The sequence below is a fragment of the Camelus dromedarius genome, chromosome 3, assembly GCF_036321535.1.
Source record: "Camelus dromedarius isolate mCamDro1 chromosome 3, mCamDro1.pat, whole genome shotgun sequence".
NCBI classification, from domain to species: domain Eukaryota; kingdom Metazoa; phylum Chordata; class Mammalia; order Artiodactyla; family Camelidae; genus Camelus; species Camelus dromedarius.
In genome coordinates this window covers 98,446,139-98,462,624 of record NC_087438.1, presented here as the reverse complement: position 1 = coordinate 98,462,624, position 16,486 = coordinate 98,446,139, and the positions used below count along the sequence as shown (strand labels likewise).

Genomic DNA, 16,486 nt, shown 5'->3' with positions numbered 1-16,486 from the left:
AACCTAGTGGAATGTGTCCCACCATCTGCCTCCCTATCTTTAGGCATAACTGAGATTCATGGGGAAGCAATATTTAGGAGATATTGAGATATTTGGACATCTCAAAGACGCAGAAGTCTCAAGAATTTTTCTTTTTGTGTAAGATGTCTAGGTGAACCTTAAAATTATAAATTAGCAAAACTTCGCTTTAGCAGAACCTTTCCTTTCTAATATTTCACTTTGCCAGTTTATGGCATTTTCCATAGTTTCTCCTAATTCAAGCATTTTCAAGCCTGTAATTCAGTGCAAGTACAACTTTAAGTGGACTCGGTGCAAAAACGTTGTTTTGATTTCTGTTTGGGCTCTACTGTCAGGACTATTATTATAAAGCTCTCCAACCAAACTCGGCCTTAATCTGTAAATTCAAAAGATTTCTTGCCATTGTGCATAAATTCATATTAGAGATCTTGAAGCCAAACAGGAGAATAATCTGAATACCCACCAAAGTGTTTGTCAGCAAAAGGCTATTATACTTTAAACAAAACTTTCTTAGTGCTTAAGATTATTCCCTGGGAGTATTTTATGTACTTATGGGAACTAAATTAAAAGTCTGGACATCACAAACACATTAAGCAAATTTTTATCCTGTAAAATAGCTTCATAAAGGGTCCAAATCAAGTCTAATAGATTGGGAGTTCTTTGAGGGTAGAGATCTGTATCACTCAATTTTGTTTCTTAAATATCCAGCTAAGCTCTGGGCATGTAAATTAAGTGGCTAAAGCACTCTGCATACACAACAGCCTGTGTCAATCATTGTTAGGTTTTTTTTTTTCTTACTTGAACTCCTTACCAACAGCAAATTACTATAGAATTCCTTTCTCAGGTTTTTACTACCAAGGAATTAGTTTTTCTCAATAACATAATATATAAAGTATCTTTGAACTTTCTTCATGAAACTTCACTCTGATTAAGTATATGCTGTGTTTACTTACTACTTTTTATAGCTATGTATCAATTTTTCTAAAATTACCTTTTTATAAAATCTTATTCTATTTCATAATCAAAGTGGAGCCCACACAACTTAAAGTCATACTCCAGATTGGTCAAATCATATCCAAGAAGAGGCGATCTAGCCCAATCATTCCAAAAACTACATATCAAGTAATAGAGTCTAAAACTGCATCTGGTTCTTTAACAGCTGCATCACATAACTTTTTTTATCATGGACTGAAAACTAAAATTCACATCTATTTTTCCCTAGTTGCTATTAAGCCACAGATCAAATAGTTCTAGACTTTTATACTTAATTTGTTTTAACTCAGATTTGCTTAATGTCATTGTGAGAATAGCTAGCCAATCTGGTTCACTCACATAATATATTTTACTTAGATCAAATTTCACATTCCTACATATTTGGTAAGCAGTCACACCACATCGTTCTCTGAGCTGCAGATGAAAATTTTCATCAATGGTGGCTGAAAAGGAAGGCTTGCATCCATTACCAACCACACTGCCTGACATCAGCTTATTAGGAGTGCCTAACCTAAAATAAAGATCTGACAAAGATACTATCAACATTCCCCAAAAAGGAATCCTCACAAATCTCACATTATATTATAGTTTCAAAAGAAAATATTACCAGATCACCACTATGATATATACAGTTAAAAGAAATTTGATAAAAATTTGACAGCTATCTCTCACACACACACACACACACACACACACACACACACACACACACACACACACACACACACACACACACACAATTGGCTGTCTTCATTTTAAATAGTAAAAGCACCAGAATTATTCTCATGGAAAATCATGACCATAATAGGACACTTCACGTCACGGCTATTTTCAGTACTGACTCTGATACTCTAGACAACACAAGATAAACAAGTGTGTGTGTTAGAAAGGAGGATAAAATAGATGTTAGATGTTAGATAAATATATGTTAAATTTATAGGTAATATAATTGTCTACTCATAATTCCCACAGAATTAAAGAAAAAAATAATTAGAACTAACAAAGAGAGCAATGAGATGATTCGTTTAAATTTAAAAAACACAGCTTTCCTACATACCTGCAAAAATAACTAGACAAAAAGTGAGATTTCTATCAATTATCGATAAATGAAAATGGACATTATAATGTTTCTTCTCCTCCATGAAACCTACCAAAAACAACAAAAGAACAGCAAACAAAAAAAAAGTTCCATCTTTGATGAAACTCTTTAAAATGTCTGAACTTCAACCATAGTATATATGAAGAGAAGTTACCAAGTGCCATGAAAATTGGGCCAAGATGTGAGAAAAAGCTGAGAGAGGATTCCTGCCACTGAAGACCTGGGGAAGAGCCAGTAGCCTGGAGTTTTCCACAGTAGTGCTTCACACTGAAATATAAAGCTGTTGATCCCTTGTTTGGGACAAAACCATCTAGGTACATAGTGAATCAGACAGGACTCTCCCATAATCCTGTTTGTAAGCACAAAATAGGAGAGAAGGCAGGACTGAATGTGACCGTGAGCAGAGGCATCATTATTTCAAGAGTGAACATAAGGATATGGTAAGGTTAAGAGAAAACTCTGGATGACAGATTGCTTTCCAGCTGCCAGTTCTCACTAGTTGGAGATACGTAAAAGCTAAGGTACACACGAACCACTCTAACAAATGATAAATAAGGAAATGTTCACGTTGGTCCAGAGCACAGCTGGCCCATCCATTGACAGGCTCCACCTGCAGGTAGCTGGTCCTAAATGAACCCCTCTCAAAAGATAAAGAGTAATAGAAAAAGAGCCAAAATTGAATCAACATAAACATAACAAGAAAGAAGAAAATAAATATGAAAAATAACAGATAAGAATACACACCTGGAAATTTTTACTACCAAGCAGAAAAATATTTTTTGACTAGAGACCTCTAGTCAAGAGTCACAAAGCAATCTTAAAGGGTCTCAGAGAATTAAGAACTCAAAACAGAGTTACAGAACTCCAAGGAGAAAATGAAAAGGCCACAAGAGACCATGAAAACTGAGGTGATGCAATTCAAGAAATAAATGGGAGAGAAATATAAAATCATAAATAACAGAATATAGTAACAGATACTAAAGCCATATTAGAAAAAGCTGAACAGGCTCTGCTTGGTACACAGTCGAGATCAAGAAGCACTTGAGAAGGCTGAGAAAAATCAATGCAAAGAACAAAGAATTTAAAAGAATTCAAGGGGAAAGTATGGCTTTAAAACACAGGAAAAGGAGGTCTAACATATTCCTAATAGATGTCCTTAAAGAAACCAAACACAAGGAAAAGAAAAAAGAATCCAAAGACATCATTTAAGAAAAATACTTGAGATAAAAGTAAACTTCAGACTTCAACTTTCAGCAACATAAAGTCTAGCTTGTCTTTAGCTGGTGGAGTACTGAAGGCAGCAGGCAGGTAGTAGAAGCAGTTTTCTCTGATTCAGAAAGAGGGGTATGCTTTATCTATCAGGATTTTTTAAAATTAGTATGATATACACTCAGAATTCCAGTTTCAGCTTCAACGTGTAAAGAGCTTAGAACTTGTCACTCCTTTCCATGTAATAACAGGCTGGATACATGACTTTTCCTGAACCCATAAGAGAACTGAGATTACAGGAAAACTCCCGGAGAGACAAGCAAATCCAGAGAGTCACAGCCAAGCTTTGCTTACATGGAGCAGAAGCCACTAGAGCCAGAGACTGGTAGGAAACACGTCAATGGAAATTTTGACAAATTGCTGGAGGCTGAGTTGTGGACTCTCTTAAGAGTGAGAAACCCCTGGAGGTCACAGTCATGAGCCCTGTCCTCCCCGCCGCACACCCCACTTTAACAGGCTTTACTTTCAGCAATCTCACAAGGTTCTCACAGTGAACATCCAAGAAAGATCCCCTTGTGATTCAAGCAGAAAGAAAGAGTAATCCTTCTGAGATATGCCCAGAGGCTTCTCCTTTCTTCTTTTTAAAAAGCAATTATATGAAATAATATGTATAAATGTTGAGCCTATAATATATAGAAGTGAAACAACTTTGCAAATTACAGTACAAAGGAGGTGGATGGGAAAACAGCTGTATTGGACAAGGAAATGACACCAGATGGTAATTCGAATCGACAGGAACAAATGAACAGGACCAGAAATGGCAAATAAGAAACACTATGAATACAAAATTATTTTCCTTTTTTTCTCAGCATCTTCAAAAGATATAAAATTATATAATGCAATAATTAGAACAATGTACTGTTGTGCTTGTAATATATATAGATGTGTACTGATTTCCTGCAGCTGCTGTAAAAAATTACTACATATTGGGTGGCTTAAGTCAGTTTTTTTCACAGTTCCAGAGGGGAGAAGTCCAAACTAAAGGTGTTGGGGAGGCTGTACTCCCTCTGGAGGCTCTAGAGGGGTCCCATTCCTTGCCTTATCCAGCTTTTGGTAATTATTTGCATTATTCCAGTACCTGCCTTTAACTTCACATGGCTTTCTCCTCTGTGTCTGTGTCTTCCTTTCTTCTATCTTGTCTAAAAACACTTGTCTTGGGAATTAGTACTCACCTGGAAAATCCAGGATGAGCTCATCTCAAGATCCTTAACTTAATTACATCTTTGTTTTTTCCCAAATAGGTCACATTCACAGGCTCCAGGGGGTGGGATGTGAACATATCTTTTTGGAGGCCACAATTCAACTGACAAGATACTATATATATATAGTATCTATATATATATATAAAACAATAATAAAACAAAAATGGAGAAAGGAAAAGAAATACATATGGATAATATCTTTATATCACAATAGAATTAAGTTAACATAAACCTGAAGGATATACTGGTAAGTTAAAAAGTATATAGACAACTCTAGAGAAACCACTGAGAAAATAACCCAAAAATACAGTTTAAAACTCATTAAAGGAATTAAATTGTTATATTTGAAAATATTCACTCAATAAGAAGAAATCAGTAAAGGAGGAATGTCAAAACAAAAGACAATTAAGACATAAAGAATACAAAAGGTAAAATGGTAAACACGAATCCAACTATATAAGTAATAATATTAAATGTTAATGGATTAAGCAATCCAATCAAAAGGCAGAATTATCAGACTAGATTTAAAAATAACAAGATCCAACTATACATTGTCTACAGGAGACACCTTTAGATTCAGAGATACAAATAGGTTGAAAATAAAAGAACAGAAAGACATGTATTGTGAAAACAGCAACCATAAGAGAGCTGGAGTGGCTATACTAATATCAGCAAAAATATTACTAGAAATAAAAAGGGACATTTTAATGACATAAGGGTCAATTAGAAGGGTATAAAATTATAAGCATATAGGCAGCTAACAACAGAGCCCCAAAATACATGAAGCAAAAACTGACAGAAATGAAAGGAGAAATAGACAATTCAACATAAATAGCTGGAGATTTTAATACCCTACTTCCAGTAATGGATAACAATTAGGCAGAAGATCAATAAGGAAATGGAAGACTTTAAAAACACTATAAACTACCTACATCTAAAAGACTTCTACAGAAATGCAGAGCAGAATATATTTTCTCAATTGCACATGGGACACTCTCCATGATAGACCACATGCTAAATAGCATGCAGATTACCATGCACCAGTTATCAATCCCAAGGGAGGACTCTATAAACACTTCTGCCCATTGCATTTTGGCATTGCAGTTGCCAAGAAGAACACAATGCAATCAAGCACTGAATGTAGCAACACTTTACTTATATAGGGAAGAGACACAGCAAGATCAGCTTCAATAGTGGGTATCAGTACCTCATGGTCAGCAAGTCTCTCCAAGAGGCCACTGCAGAGCAATTTGCCTACATGCACCCCTCTTGTGCCACAGTAGGAAGACTTTCTCCCTTCCCCATTAAGAACAAACATAACACATACCAACATGCATAGCAGCACTATTTACAATAGTCAAGACATGGAAGCAACTATTTACAATAGCCAAGCATGGAAGCATTTGTTGATGTGCTCATCACAAATGAATGGATAAAGAAGGTGGGGGTGTGTGTGGAATATTACTCAGCTGTAAAAAAAGAATGAATGAAATATTACTATTTGCAGTAACATGGATAGACCTAGAGAGTATCATACTAAGTGAAGTAATTCAGACAGAGAAAGACAAATATTATATCATTTATATATGGAATCTAAAAAATAACACAAATTAATCTATTTATAAAACAGAAACGGACTCAAAGACACAGAAAACAAACTGATGGTTACCAAAGAAGAAAAGGGGAGGGAGAGGTAAACTGGATTAACAGATACACACTACTATATATAAAATGGATAACGATTTACTGTATAACACAGGAAATAATATTTAATATCATGTAGTAACCTATAATGGAAAATAATCTGAAAAAATTTATATATATGTATGTATAACTGAATCACTTTGCTGTACACCTGAAACTGACACAATATTTTAAATCAATTATACTTCAAAAAAGTAGAATAAAATAAAAAAGAACAAATATAACAGTGGAGTTGGGCAGGTACCACATGGTGTGCATGCTCCAAGCAGAGATAATAGAGCATTTATTGAGACTGAAACGGGAAAATGTATTCCCACACAAGGTGGTAAGCCCAGCACAGGCTGTGTGGGCCCTTCATCTCTTGATAAGGAATTGGTTGAAGCCCAAGACCCATTTTTAGGTATAATTTACTTTCATAAATTCACTTATTTAAATAAACAATTCATTATTTTAAAAAACATATACAGAATGTGTAGCCATAACAATCCCACTTTAAAACAATTTCATTATTGCACAAATATTTCTCAAACTTTACTGACGACATTTGACAGTCAATGCTGCCTTCTTCTTTTTCAAAGTTACAGGTATACACCATAATGATTCACAATTTATAAAGGTTTTTAAAGGTTATACTCTATTTACAGTTACTGTAAGGTATTGGCTACATTCCCTGTGTTGTACGATATACCCTTGTAGCTTATTTATTTCACACACAATAGTTTGTACCTCTACCCCTATCTTACTGGAATTGTATCCTCTATCCCTATCTTATCCCTCCTCACTTTCCTCTCCCCACTGTTAACCACTACTTTGTCCTCTATATCTGTGAATCTATTTCCTTCTTGTTATATTCATTAGTTTATTTTTTTAATTCCACATATAAGCCATATCATACAGTATTTGTCCTTCTCGTCTGATTTATCTGACTTAGAATAATACCCTACAAGTCCATCCATATTGTTGAAAATGGCAAATTTTCATTCTTTTTTATGGCTGAGTAGTATTCCATTGTGTGTGTGTGTGTGATATATGTATCACACATCTTCTTTATCCATTCATCTGTTGATGGACACTTAGGTTGCTTCCATATCTTGGCAATTGTAAATAATATGTTGCTATGAACATTGGGGAGCATGTACCTTGTTGAATTACTATTTTCATTTTTTAAATATATACCCAGGAGTAAAATTGCTGGGTCATATGGTAGTTCTACTTTAAGTTTTATGAGAAATTGCCATACTGTTTTCCACAGTGACTGCACAAATTTACATTCCCACCAACAGTGTATGAGGGTTCCCTTTCCAAAACCCATTCTTATGTGGCTGAGTGAGGGTTGAAAGACTGTGCACATGAGATTGCCCTTCTCAACACTAAGCCATAAAATCAGCACCAGTAAATTTAAAAGGATTCATACCATACAACATATGTTCTCTGACCACAATGGAATGAAATTAGAAATCAATAACAAAAGGAAATTTGGGGAATTCACAAATTGTGGAAATTTAATAACATATGCTTAAACAATCAACGGATCAAAGAAGAAAGAACAAGGAAAATTAGAAAATACTCTAGGATGAATAAAAATCAAAACACAACATATGAAAACTTATGGGATGCAACTAAAACAGTGCCTAGAGGAAAACATATAACTGTAAATGTTGACATTTAAAAAGAAGAAATAGCTCAAATCAATAACCTAAACTTCCACTTTAAGAAACTGGACAACCTAAGGCAAGCAGAAGGAAGAAAATAATTAGAATTAGAGCAGAAATAAATGAAATAAAGAATATAAAAACAATAGTGAGTAAGACAATAAAGCCAAAAGTTGGTTCTTTGAAAAGATCAACAAAACTGACAAATCTTTACCTACTTTGACCAGGAGAAAAAACCGGAAGACTGAAAGTACTTAAAACCAGAAATGAAAAAGGAGGCAGTAAAAGTGATCGTACAGAAATAAAAAAAGATTATAAAAGAATACCATGAACAATTGTATGCCAATAAATCAGTAGCCTATGTGAAACAGACAAATTACTAAAATACACAAATACCAAAACTGAGTCACAAAGAAATAGAAAATCTGAATGGACCTATAGAAAGTAAAGAGACTGAATTAGTAATGATAGAATTACATACAAAAACAAACAAACAAGCAGAATCAAAAGGCACCATGAATGAATTCTATCAAACATTTGCATAAGTATTAATAGCAGTTCTTTACAAACTCTTCCAAAGAGTAGAAGAGGAGTGAACATGTCCTACCCTGATACCAAAACCAAAAGCATCACAAGAAAACTAAAGACCAGTATCTCTCATGAATACAAAGAGGAAAATTCTCAACAAAATACTAGAAAACTATATTCAGCAAAATGTAAAAGAAATTATTCACCATCACCAAGCGAGAGTTGTATTCCCAGGAACACAAGGTTGATTTAACATCTGGAAATCAATACATGTAATACACTGTATGTATTAGTTTCCTAGGGCTGCCATAACAAAGTACCACATACTAGGTGTCTTATCTCCCTGTGTCTTCACATGGTCTTCCTCTGTGTGTGTTGATGTCCTAATTTTCTCTTCTTATAAGGACATCAGTCATTGCACTAGGGTCCACCCTAAATGACTTCATTTTAACTTAATTACCTCTTAAAGGCTCTATCTCCAAATATAATCACATTCTGAGGTCCTGGAGGTTAGAATGTCAACAGATGGGTTTGGGTAGGACACAATTCAGCCCATAATAACACATCAACTGATTAAAATACAAAACCACATGATCATCTCAATAGATGCAGAAAAATTATTTGACAAAATCCAACACCATTTCATAATAAAAATCAACAAACAAATTAGGAACAGAAGGAAATTACCTCCTCCTGATAGGTATATACATGAAATAAAAAATGGACAACAGCAGAGAAAGACAATGAAGCCACAGTTGATTCTTTGAAAAGATCAACATGACTGACAAAACTTTAGCTAGACTGACCAACAGAAAAAGCCAGAAGACTAAAATTACTAAAGCTAGAAATAAAAGAAAGGACACTATTACTGACCTACTGACAGATATTAGAGTTACAGGTGAAAAATTATGCTTTTTCTAAGATCAGAAACAAGTCAGGGACATCTTCTTTCACCACTCCTATTCAACATTGTACTGGTGGTTCTCACCAGGGCAATTGGGCAAGAATTTGAAATTAAAAACATTCAGGTGGAAAGGAAAATTAAGACTATCTCTGTTTGCAGATCACATAACTTTGTATATAAAAAATCCTAAAGAATCCACTAAAAACTACAGAACTAATAAATGGCATCAGCAAGGTTATAGGATAAGAAATTAATATACAAAAATCAATCATTTTATTTTATACGCAAACCAAAGTAAAAACAAACCAGAAAATTGAAATAAGAAAACAATTCCATTTGCAATAGGATTGAAAAGATGAAAATATTAAGGAAAAATTTAACAAAAGAAATATAAAATGCAAATATAAAATATAAAATGAGGTCTCTGAAGACCTCAAAATATTGCTGAAAGGAATAAAGATTTAAGATCTAAATAGAGATCTTGTCAAGATGGCAGAGTGGAAGGACTGTGAGCTCACGTCCTCTCACAAACACAACAAAATCACAACTGATTGCTGAACAACCATCGATTAAAAAAAAAGACTGGAATCTACAAAAAAAAAAAAAGACTTTCTACAACTGGAGACATAAAGAGGGAACCACAGCGGGACAGTAGGAGGGGCATAGTCGCAATATAATCAGGTCCCATATCCCCCAGGGAGCTGACTTACAAGCTGGAGAATAATTATCCTGCAGAAGCCCTCCCACAGGAGTGAGAGTACTGACCCCAGGTCAGGCTCCCCAGCCTGGGGGCCTGGCATCAGGAGGAAAAGCCCCCAGAGCATTTAGCTTTGAAGGCCAACAGGGCTTAACAGCACGAACTCCAGACTTCACTCTTAAGAAGCACACTCAGAATCTCACATATACCAGGACCAAGGGCAGAAGTACTGATTTCATAGGAGACTGACTGGGCCTGAGCTGCCTGCTGGTCTTGGAGGTGGGGGGTGGCTGTGGCTCACCCTAGAGATGTAAAAGCTGGTGGCAGACATATCATGAAGTGTTCATCTGCATGAACTTTCCTTCCTGGAGGCAGACATCTTGCTGTCTTGCTTGGGCCATTAGCACCAAGAACTGTCCCCACCCAATAGCCTGTAGGTTCCAGTGCTGGGATGCCTCAGGCTAAACAACTAACTGGGTGGGAACACAGAACCATTCAGCAAACAGGCTGTAAAGACTTCCTAAGCCCACAGCCACCTCTAGACACACCTCTTGACATGGCCCTCCCACCAGATGGCCAGGACACAGCTCCATCCACCAGTGGGAAGGCAACAGCCCCTCCCGCCAGGAAGCCTGCACAAGCCTCTAGATCAGCCTCACCCACCAGCAGGCAGACACCAGAAGCAAGAAAAGAATGACCCCACAGCCTTTGGAACTAGTCCACAAACACAGGCCAGACTCTACCCTGGGACCAGCCGGCCCATGGCCCTTGGGTGATAAGAGGGGAGTGCACTGCTAGGATGCATGGGACATCACCTACAGAGGGCCACTTCTCCAAGGTTGGGAAACGTAACTAACCTACCACATACATAAAAATACAAATAGAAATTTACAGAAAATGAGGTGGTAGAGGAATATGTTCCAGACAAGGAACAAGATGAAACCCCAGAAAAAGAACTAAGTGATGTGGAGATAGGCAATCTACCTGAGAAGGAGTTCAGAATAATAATCATGAAAATGATCAGAGAACTTCAGAGGAGAATGGATGCATAGAGCAAGAAGTTAGTTTTTAGCAAAGAATTAGAAAACATAGGGGGAAGGTATAGCTCAGTGATAAAGTCTGTGCTTACCATTCAAGAGGTGCTAGATTCAATTCCTAGTACCTCCATCTAAAATAATAATAATAATAATAATTTATACATAAAAATTAAAAATAAATATATCTAATTACCTTCCCCAATTTTTTTAATTTTTAATTTTTAATTAAAATTTTCAAAGAATTAGAAAAATATAAAGAATAACCAGAGTTGAAGAATACAATAACTAAAATGAAAAATACATTAGAAAGGACAAATAATAGACTAAATGAGGCAGAAGAACAAATCAGTGAGCCAGAAGACAGAGTAGTGGGAATCACTACCGCAGAACAGAAAAAAGAAGAAAGAATGAAAAGAAATAAGGACAGTTTGAGAGACTCCTGGGACAACATCAAGCACTCTAATATTAGCATTATAGGGGTCCTAGAAGGAGAAGAGAAAGAGAAAGGGCCTGAGAAATTATTTGAATAGATAGTGCTGAAAAATTCCCTAACTTGGGAAAAGAAACAGTCACCCAAGTCCAGGAAGTGCAGAGAGTCCCATAAGAGAAACACACCGAGACATATTGTAATTAAAATAACAAAAATTAAAGACAAACAGAGAATATTAAAAGCAACAAGGGAAAAGCAACAAATAACATACAAAGGAACTCTCATAAGACTATAAGCTGATTTTTCAGCAGAAACTCTGAGGCTAGAAGGGAGTGGCACGATATATTTAAAGAGATGAAAGGGGAAAACCTACAACCAAGTATACTCTAACCAGCAAGGCCCTCATTCAGATTTGATGGAGAAATCAAAAGCTTTACAGACAAGCAAATGATAAAAAAAAAAAAATTCAGCACCACCAAACCAGCTTTATAACACATGCTAAAGGAACTTCTCTGGGCAGAAAAGAAAAGGCCACAACTGGAAACAGGAAAACTACAAAATGGGAAAGCTCACAGGTAAAGGCAAACATACAGTAAAGATAGGAAATCAGCCACACACAAAGCAGGATAAAGGTTAAAGGACAAAAGTAGTAAAATCATCTGTAGCCACATAAGCAGTTAAGGGATACACGAAACACTTAAATGCAAAATATGATATCAATAATAGTAACCCTGAGAGGAGGAGAGTACCAATGCAGGGTACTTTAAATGCACATGAAATTAAGATCAGTGACTTAAAGCAAGCATGTATATGTACAGACTGCTATACCAAAACTTCATGATAACTGCACACCCAAAATCTATAATAGATACAAACACACACAAAAAAAAGGGAATCCAAATATAACACTAATGATAGTCATCAAATCACAAGAGAAGAGAATAAAAGAGGGGGGGAAAGACCTACAAAAACAAATCTAAAACAATAAACAATATGGTAATAAGAACAAACATATCAATAATTACCTTAAATGTAAATGGACTAAATGTTCTAACCAATAGATATAGACTGGCTGAATGGATGAAAAAACAAGAGCCATATATTTGCTGCCTACAAGAGACTCACTTCAGAGCTAGAGACACATACAGACTGAAAGTGAAGGGATGCAAAAAGTTATTTAACACAAATGGAAATCAAAAAAAAGCTGGGGTAGCAATACTTACATCAGACAAAATAGACTTTAAAATAAAGACTGTTATAAGAGACAAAGAAGGATACTACATAATGATCAAGTGAGCCATCCAAAAGAGACTATTACGAACACCTATATGCAATAAAATGGACAACTAGAAGAAATGGACAAATTCTTAGAACGTACAATCTCCCAAGACTGAACCAAGAATTAGTAGAAAATATAAACAGACTAATTACCAGTAATGAAATTAAATCAGTAATTTTTAAAACTCCCAATAAACAAAAGTCCAGGACCAGACGGCTTCATAGGTGAATTCTACCAAGCATTTAGAGAAGAGTTAACACCTATCTTTCTGAAGCTATGCTCCAAAAATGGCAGAGGAAGAAACACTTCTGAACTCATTCTGTCAGGCCACTATCACCCTGATATCAAAGCTAGACACAGATTTCACAAAAAAGAAAATTACTGGCCAATATCACTAATGAAGATAGATGCAAAAATCATCAACAAAATACTAGCAAACTTAATCCAACAACACATTAAAATGATCATACGCCATGATCAAGTGAGATTTATCCCAGGGATACAAGGATTTTTCAATATCTGCATATCAGTCAGTGTGATACATCACATTAACAAACTGAAGAATAAAAACCATACTATCATCTCAACAGATGCAGAAAAAAAGGTTTTGATAAAATTCAACATCCATTTATGATTTTAAAAATTCTCCAGAAAGTGGGCATAGAAGAAACATACCTCAACATAAAGGCCATATATGACAAACCCACAGCTAACATCATACCCTATGGTGAAAAGCTGAAAGTATTTCCTCTAAAATCAGGAACAAGACAAGATGTCCACTCTTACCACTTTGATTCAACATAGTCTTGGAAGTCCTAGCCACAGTAATCAGAGAAGAAAAAGAAATAAGAGGAATCCAACTTGGAAAAAAGTAGGAAAACTGTCACTGTTTGCAGATGACATGATACTATACATGGAAAATCCTAAAGACACTACCAGAAAATTACTAGAGCTCATCAGTGAATTCGGTTAAGTTGCAGGATACAAAATTAACACACACACAAATCTGTTGCATTTCTATACAACAATGAAATATTTTTTAAAATGAAATTAAGAAAACAGTCCCACTTACCATTGCATCAAAAAGAATAAAATATCTAGGAATAAACTTACCTAAGGATGCAAAAGACCTATACTATATAAACTATAAGATGCTGATGAAAGAAACTGAAGATGACAGAGATAGAAAGATATACAGTGTTCTTGGATTGGAAGAATCAAATTGTTAAAATGATCATACTACCCAAGGCAATCTACAGATTCAATGTAATCCCTATCAAACTACTAATGGCGTTTTTCACAGAACCAGAACAAAAAATTGTTAAGTTTATATGGCAACACAAAAGACCCTGACTAGCTAAAACAATCCTGAAAAAGAAGAATGAAGCTGGAGGAATCAGGCTCTCTGACCTCAGACTATATTATAAAGCTACAGTAATCAAAACAGTGTAGTAATGGCACAAAAACAGACACATAGATCAATGGAACAGGCTAGAAAGCCCAGAAATAAACCCACACACTTAATGGTCAATTAATCTATAACAAAGGAGGTAAGAATATACAATGGAGAAAAGACAGTCTCTTCAATTTAGAGGTGCTGGGAAAACTGGACAGCAACATGTAAAAGTATGAAATTAGAACATTCTCTAATGCCATAAAAAAAAATAAACTCAAAATGGGTTAAAGACCTAGATGTAAAACTAGATACTATAAAGCTCCTAGAGGAAAACACACTGACATAAATTACAGCAATATTTTTTGTATCTGTCTTCTAAAGTAATTAAGATAAAAAACAAAAATAAATAAACGGGATCTAATTAAACTTAAAAGCTTTTGCATAGCAAAGGAAAATATAAACAAAACAAAAAGACAACTTATACTTATTAGAGATATGCAAATCAAAATTATACTTATTAGAGATATGCAAATCAAAATTACAAAATTCCACTTTCATCAATGGATAGGTCACACAGAAAACCAATAAGGAAACATTGAACTTGAACTATACTTTATATCAAGTGAACCTGACAAGCATATACAGAACATTCCATCCACGGGCAGCGGAATATACATTCTTCTCAAGCACACATGGAACATTCTCCCAGATAGATCATATGTTAGGTCATAGAAGAAGTCTCGGCAAATTTTAAAAGACTGAAATTATATGATGTATCTTTTCCAACCACAATATTATGAAACTAGAAATCAACAACAGGAGGAAAACTGAAAAACTCATAAACATACAGAAATTAAATAATGCGCTCTTGGAAACCAATGGGTCAAAGACAAAATCAAAGGGAAATTCACACATTTCTTGAAACAAATGAAAATGGAAACACAACATACCAACATGTATGGGTTGCAGCAAAAGAAGTGCTAAGAGGCAGGTTTATAGTGATAAATGCCTACATTAAGAAAAATTATCTCACTTATGTGGTATCTAAAATACAAACAAACAAAGATACAAAGAACAGATTGGTGGCCAGATTCAGGGGGTGGAGGGTAGGTGAAACTGGTGAAGGTGGTCAAAATATACAAACTGTCAGTTATGAAATAAGTAAGTCTGGGGAATGTAATGTAAAACATGGTGGCTAGAGTTAATAATGCTGTATTATATAGTTAAAAGTTGCTAAAGAGTAGATCTTAAAAGTTCTCTTTACAAGAAAAAAGATTTTGCAACTATGTATGGTGATGTATGTTAACTAGACTTAATGTGGTGATCATTTCACAATATATACAAATATTGAATCACTATGTTGTATACCTGAAACCAGTATAATGCTATATGTCAATTACACTTCAATTTTTTAAATTAAGTTAAATTTAAAAATAAATGTTTATGAAAAAATAAAAATAAATAAATAAAAAGAAATGTTTATGAAATGAATTTAATTAATAAATGTTCACTATAAAAGTCAGGAAGATCTTCCTAACTAAACACAGAGACCCTAAAATCCATTAGGGAAAAATGGACATATAAATTTTTAAAAAACTTTTATATGCATAGCAGAATGTAATATAAACAAATCAATATAAATTATATAGGAGGAAAAATATTTGTGATACAGAGGTGATAAAAGGCAATATCTGTATTTCACAGAGAAGTTTCTCAAACTGAAAAAAGTTTTTCAATTAAAAAATAGGCAAAGAATTAAATTGATAAATAAAAGAAAACCAGATACAAACGTCAATATGCTCAAATTCACTGCTGGTATATAGCAATTAAAGTAACAATGAGATAATCACTTTATACAGATCACACTGGCAGAATGAGGACCTCTATGGCTTTTCAATATAAAAGAGAGTGCTCATAATCTGTTAGTGGAAGTTAAAGGTCCTACAAAATTCTTGGAAAGTAATCAAGCAACACATTTTAAAATTAAAATTATTAATAATCTTAGATGTATCGATTCTATATCTTAAAATGAATTTTATAGAAATAAAAGCACCAATATTTTGGGAATATGTAAAATAATAGTACAGCATGGTTTACAAGGTCAGAAGAATACTTAAAGTGCTCGTCAACAGTGAATAATTCAGTATATAAATGATATACCCACAGTACGGAGTACTATACAGGTATTAAAATTATCATATTTCTAGGAATTTCCATGAGGTATTGGAGAATGAGAAAAGTAAAACTGTCTATGCTAATAAACTTTCAAAAAGAAACA

At 34.6% G+C, this 16,486-nt stretch overlaps 2 protein-coding genes across 9 annotated transcripts in view; both read right to left on the bottom strand.

The window, feature by feature from the left end:
- Positions 1-16,486, bottom strand: part of LOC105098088 (protocadherin alpha-C2) — a 169,251-nt gene that overhangs the window by 85,852 nt on the left and 66,913 nt on the right. The window lies entirely within an intron of this gene.
- LOC116152301 (protocadherin alpha-6-like) overlaps positions 1-16,486 on the bottom strand; it is a 119,784-nt gene that overhangs the window by 56,628 nt on the left and 46,670 nt on the right.